The 5,222-nt window shown below is 46.1% G+C and overlaps 1 pseudogene; it reads left to right on the forward strand.

Annotated features, from left to right (window-relative positions):
* Window positions 1–2,742: 2,742 nt before the first annotated feature.
* LOC103737129 overlaps window positions 2,743–5,222 on the forward strand; it is a 30,558-nt pseudogene continuing 28,078 nt past the window's right edge.

A 5,222-nucleotide genomic window follows, 5' to 3' on the forward strand; every position in this document is an offset into this window, starting at 1 on the left:
ATTTTTCTTGTTTTGAAGTTATTGGTTTGTGAAATGCTTGCTTTGAAACTATTGGTTGTATAAGCGTGGGCTTTTGTGTAACGGTTGTGGGAGCCTATATAATCTTTACCTGAAATTGCCTTGGGGTCGATCGCTCTAACCAAACCTGCATGTCTTGGAAGGACAGTCGGCCCAGCTAGCTGGTTTAATAAAACTCTGCTTGATTTTTGCATCTCCATACTTGTGCATTTGTTCTCCTGAAGAGACCTACCAAGTCATGGACCCTAACACAGCTCTGCTTTTTTTTAAATAAGTAAGTTTGTTAGGTGTTTTGTTTTGTTTTGTTTTGTTTGAGACCGAGTCTCACTATGTAGCACAGACTGGCCTGGAACTTGCTATGTAGACCAGGCTGGCCTCAGACTCACAGAGATCCATCTGCCTCTGCCTTTGAGTGCTGGGATTAAATACATGCACCACCACGGCCAGCTGTTTGGCTTTTGTTTGTTTGTTTGTTTTCTTTGGTCTTTTTGAGACAGGGATTCCCTGTAGCCACAGCTGGCCTGGAACTCACTATGTAGACCAGGCTGGCCTCAAACTCACAGAGATCCACCTGCCTCTGCCTCCCAAGTTCTGGAATTAAAGGCATGTGCCACTATGCCTGTCATTGTTTTTGTTTTGCTTTGTTGATCCAGCTGTTTGTTTTTTAACACATGTCTTCTCATGTAGCCCTGGCCAGTCTCAAACTCGATATGTAGATCAGGCTGGCCTCAAACTTGTGATACTCCCATCTCTGTCTCCTGAGTGCTGGGATCACAGGCACAAGCTGTGTGTATGTGCATGTGTGTGTGTGTGTGTGTGTGTGTGTGTGTGTGTTACTGAGGATTGAACCCAGGGCCTCAGGGGCACTAGGCAACTTTTTGCTGTTGAGCAGCCTGCTATTGTGTTATTGAAGCACAAATCTTGCAATGAAGTGTTATGTTGCATAAAATTTTTGTTTCTTTATTCTATTTCGGGTTTTTTGTTTGTTTGATTGATTGATTGTTTGTTTGTTTGTTTTGAGGCAGGGCCTCCGGGTAGCCCCAGCTGGCCTTGAACTCACCGAGATCTACCTCCCTCAGCCTCCTGAGTGCTGGGACTAAAGGCATGTGCCACCACACCTGGTTCAAAAGTGTCTATCTTTAAATATTCAATTCAACTAACACCAAACAAGACATTAAGAAACTCAGAAGCCAAAGAAAGAAAGAGAAACCAAACAATGAAAGACAGACTTGTTGTTACACACCTGTAATCCCAGCACTTGAGAGGTAGAAGCAGAAGGATCAGGAGTTCAAGGTCATCCTCAGCTACTCGGTCTAGGCAGCTGAAGATACATGAAAATCTATCTCAACCAAACAAAACAAGGAGTTGCATGAGGCACTTGAGAATCTGAGTTTAATGCCATCCTGGGTTAACACAGTGAGTTCAAGGTCAGCCAGGGCTACAACATGAGACTTTGTCTTTAAAAAATCAAATAGGATGGAGCCCAAAAGATTGGAGAGATGGCTCAGTGCAGTTAAGAGCACTGACTGCTCCTCCAGAGGACCCAGAGGACCCAGGTGAACCCAACACTCAGATGGCAGCTAACAACTGTCTGTAACTCTAATTCCAGGGAATCCAATGCCCCTTCTGACTTCTGTGGGCATTAGCACAACATGGGAGCACTTACACACATGCAGGCAATGCACCCATATACACATAAAATGAAAATACTAAATAAAGCTGGGCATGGTGGTGCATGCCTTTAATCCCAGCACTTGGGAGGCAGAGGCAGGTGGATCTCTGCAAGTTTGAGGCCAGCCTGGTCTACATAGCGAGCTCCAGGACAGCTGGGGCTACAGGAAGACCCTGTCTCAAAAAGACACACACACACACAAAAAAAAAAAAGACAAAAAAAAGTTGTATTTATTTTTGCCTGAATGTTAAGTGTCCTCATGTCATGCAATGCCCATGGAAACCAGAAGAGGGTGTCAGATCCCTTGGAACTGGAGTTATGGATGGGAATTGAACCCAGGTCCTCTGGAAGAGCAGTCAGTGCTCTTAACCACTAAGCCATCTCTCCAACTCTGAGATTTCCATTTTTTTGATAACTGAATTCTCATCCCTTCTAGAATAGATATTGAGCAAAATGAGACACAACTGCCCACTAGTTCAACTCTCCCTGGCATGCAGTACCCCGTTGAAATCTATCAGGGTAGAGTTGGCATATACATGAACGTGAGCTGATTTTGATGGGCTTGGTGTTGCTTTACTTTTTATCAGATATCATAGTAGAGACACTGCATGAGCCAGAGCCTCAGAGAAGTGGAAGCAGTGCTGGGTTTATTATCATTATTTTGGTTGCTGTTTTACAGGCAATGCTTCAGTCTGGGGGGCTACACCACAGCCACCTTCCACAGGAGGGCTTAATGGAAACAGACCACGCCCAGCTACAAGTTCAGCTCTGTCTCACAGTAAAGACCACACATCCACAGTTGAGACCAACAGCTTATCCACAGCCAGGATATCACTATCAACATCTAAGTTCCAGGAACAGACAACATCAGCACCTTTTCCAACATCACCTCAAAGCTCAACAGGGTCCACTGAGCAGACAACTGCAATATTATATACACCTGTTGCCATAATCACCAGTCCCGCATCACTGTGAAATCCCATGATGACTTCTACAACCAAGGAACAGGGGGGACATCCAGGACCACAATTTTATCCAACAAACCTTTAACCATGACCACCAAGGCAGTTACTCTCACCTCTTCACCAACCACAGCCTCCCTGCAGACAGCTGTTCTTGGAACAACCATGTCTGGGATTCAGGCAGGGGGAGACTACAGCTGTGGCCCCAACCCCAGCAACAACTGTCTGGGTGAGTGAGCCACCTGACACACAGCACAGCACAGCCACACAGACACCTGCCCCACCAGCACAATCAGCCTCAAGTGTTGGCGCAGCTATAGCCCAGTCACCTGAGACAACAGCTGGTCATTCCATAGCCATCCTCTTTAGCTCTTCCGAGACAATCAAATCCTTGGCAATGGCTGAGACCAGTCCAGCATCCCCCAAATCCAGCCACAGCAGCAATCCTGGGGCTGGAGCCTGCTCTTTGGACGAGTATCCAGCCAGCACAACAGATTGTAGGTGCAATGACAGCTATTATACTCACTCAGGTAAGTCTGAATAACGCACATGAACAAGCCAAAAAAGTGGCAGGGGCCAAAGGGATGTGAAAAGGCCCGAGGGACCTTGCCGAAAGGTCTTGGGAGGATGGGCGAGGTTGGTTAAGACCTGGACACTATTATGTGTCCATGTGGCTAGAGGTGGTTTCTGATAGGACAGGCATCTACTCCTGAGTTAGAAGAAATGATCTACCTGGTGCTGGAAAGATGGCTCAGCAGTTAAGAACACTGGCTGTTCTTACAGAAGACCTGAGTTTGAATCTCAGCACCTATGTGACAGCTAACAACTGTCTGTAACTCCAGTTCCAGGGGATCTGATGGCCTCTTCTGTCCTCCGTGGGCATAGCACGACAAGGGTGCATTTACCTGCATGCAGGCAATACACTCATAAACATAAAATAAAAATAATAAATAAAATATAAAAAATAAATAAAATATATGTTAAAAAAAGAAATGATCTACCCATCTCCACCCCTACCCCCCCAGATACTGACTAGGGTTATAGGAATGCATGGCATGTCTGGTTTCGTGCTTCTTGGGTCTTTGCAGAAGTTTCTTAGATTGTACCTGGCTTGCTCAACAGTAGACATCTTCCTAACACCTTTTTTTTTTTAAAAAAAAAGATGTTAGCCGGGCATGGTGGCACATGCCTTTAATCCCAGCACTTGGGCGGCAGAGACAGAGGCAGGCAGAGAGCTCTGTGAGTTTGAGGCCAGCCTGGTCTCCATTAGCAAATCCAGGTCAGCTGTGGCTACCTTGTCTCAAAAAAAAAAAAAAAATGCTTAGCTGAGCACTTTAACAACCTGCACATTCCTGGTGTCATTCCCAGAGCCCTCTTTAATAGAGGATTCCTTAAACAGCTTGTAGCTCATGTCTACCTTTGACTACAGACACCTCATTTATAATCATAGTGGCAATGTGACCAGTGAACTCAGGAGAGGGTAATTGGATTAAAATGCTCTCAGTGGAGGGTGGAGAGATGGCCAGCAGTTTAAGAGCACTGGCTGCTCTTGCAGAAGACCAGAATTCAAATCCCAGCACCCACATGGCAGCTAACAACTGTCCCTAACTCCAGTTCCAGGGGATCCGATGCCCTCTTCTGTCCTTGTTGGTCACTGCATGACATCAGTGCACTTACATGCCTGCACGCATAATACTCATTCACAGAAAAATAAAAATAAAAAAATAATTTTTTTTTTCAGAGCTGAAGACTGAACCCAGGGCCTTGCGCTTGCTAGGCAAGGGCTCTACCACTGAGCTAAATCCCCAACCCCAATAAACAGATAATTTTTAAAATGCTCTCAGTGGACTACCACTTCTCTCTGAATAAGTTGTTCTGCTCAGAGGGGCTCAGAGCTGAGACCACACATGCTGAAGTTTAAAAAGTAACTACACAGAGAGCACCCCACTACCTGCTTTTCCTCCAGGGAGATAGAAAGTAGAATGAGGTGCTGCTGGGCATGATGGCTCATGCCTTTAATCCCAGCACTCGAGAGGCAGAGGCAGGTGGGCCTCTGTGAGTTCAAGGCCAGCCTGGTCTACATAGTGAGTTCCAGGCCAGCTGGGGCTACAGAAAGACCCTGTCTCAAAAACAAGAAGAAAGAAAAAAAACAAAGAAAAGAATGAGATGGAGCTCTGGGCAACTGGGCATGGAGTAACCCCAGCCTCTGGGAGGTGGAGGTAGAAGGGTCAGGAGTTAAAGATCATCTTCAACAACATAGTGAATTTAAGGCTAGCCCGGACTAAGTGAGACCCTGTCTCCTCCCCCTGTCTCTCCTCAGGAAGGGAAGAGGTTTAACTGTTGTACCTCATCCACTGGACCCCAAAAAGACCACCAAGGACCCAACACACCAAAATGCAAAAGCAAAGGTTTATGGTTTATTCAGGCTTAAGCTCGGGCTCTCAGACCTCACCAACTCAACGGATCAGTGCTGAGAGCCCAGAGTAAGGGAGAGTGGAGACTTTTATAGGTTTTAGACAAAAAGGGGTGGGGGGGATACCGAAGATACATTTTGGTTGGTTCAAGGAACC

The sequence above is a fragment of the Nannospalax galili genome, unplaced genomic scaffold, assembly GCF_000622305.1.
Source record: "Nannospalax galili isolate Female #2095 unplaced genomic scaffold, S.galili_v1.0 scaffold1258, whole genome shotgun sequence".
Lineage (NCBI taxonomy): Eukaryota > Metazoa > Chordata > Mammalia > Rodentia > Spalacidae > Nannospalax > Nannospalax galili.